The following is a 729-nucleotide window of genomic DNA, read 5'->3' as shown; positions in this document are numbered from 1 at the left end:
GGGGGGGGGGGGGGCGGTCAGCCAGTGAGCACCGAGTCTCCCGGGACCGTCAGGGCGGTGGAGGCCACCGGGAAGGGCCCCTGGTGACCGGGCGTCTATTGGGGCTGTGGCGGGGCGCCCCAAGTGATGAGTCGTTGCTGAGGGGGGTGGTCATGGCCCTCTCGGCCAGGAGGCCAAAGTCGGGGCCTGAGCCTGGACACCGGCCTGCTGCTGAGGGAGGGACGTGGGGCCGAGAGCTCAGGGAGCCTCTAGACCAGGGTGCCTGCCCGCAGTGCTGCGCCCCGAGCGTGCTGGGGAGGGGGTGCCCTGCGGCCCCGAGCGTGCCGGCACTCCCCCGCTCCAGCGTGAAGCCACCGCCGCCTCCGGGCGGCAGCAGGCACCTCCTGAGGGCAGAGTTCAGGGTAAGAAGGGCCACTCTAGACCACCCCCAGGTGACAAGAAGCTGCGGAGGTGACAGCAGGCAGGTCAGAGGCCCCAGGGTGCAGGCCACTGTCCACGGCAAAGTGAAATGCCATCAGGAACGGAGTCTAGGCTCAGAGCTTGTGGGAGCCAGCATGGAGCCGGGAGGCGTCCCCATGGGAACTACTATGGAATGTTCTAGGGCAGGGAGGCTGCTAGGACACTCTCCTCATCCCAGCAGTTAGCGTCAAATGCCAATGTGTTCCCAACAGAGCATCCGAACACCACGCAGGTGTCATCAGGGAGGGAGGCGGAGGGAGGCTGCCCGCT

Source organism: Suricata suricatta, chromosome 5 (assembly GCF_006229205.1).
Source record: "Suricata suricatta isolate VVHF042 chromosome 5, meerkat_22Aug2017_6uvM2_HiC, whole genome shotgun sequence".
NCBI classification, from domain to species: domain Eukaryota; kingdom Metazoa; phylum Chordata; class Mammalia; order Carnivora; family Herpestidae; genus Suricata; species Suricata suricatta.
This window is presented reverse-complemented; position numbering follows the sequence as displayed.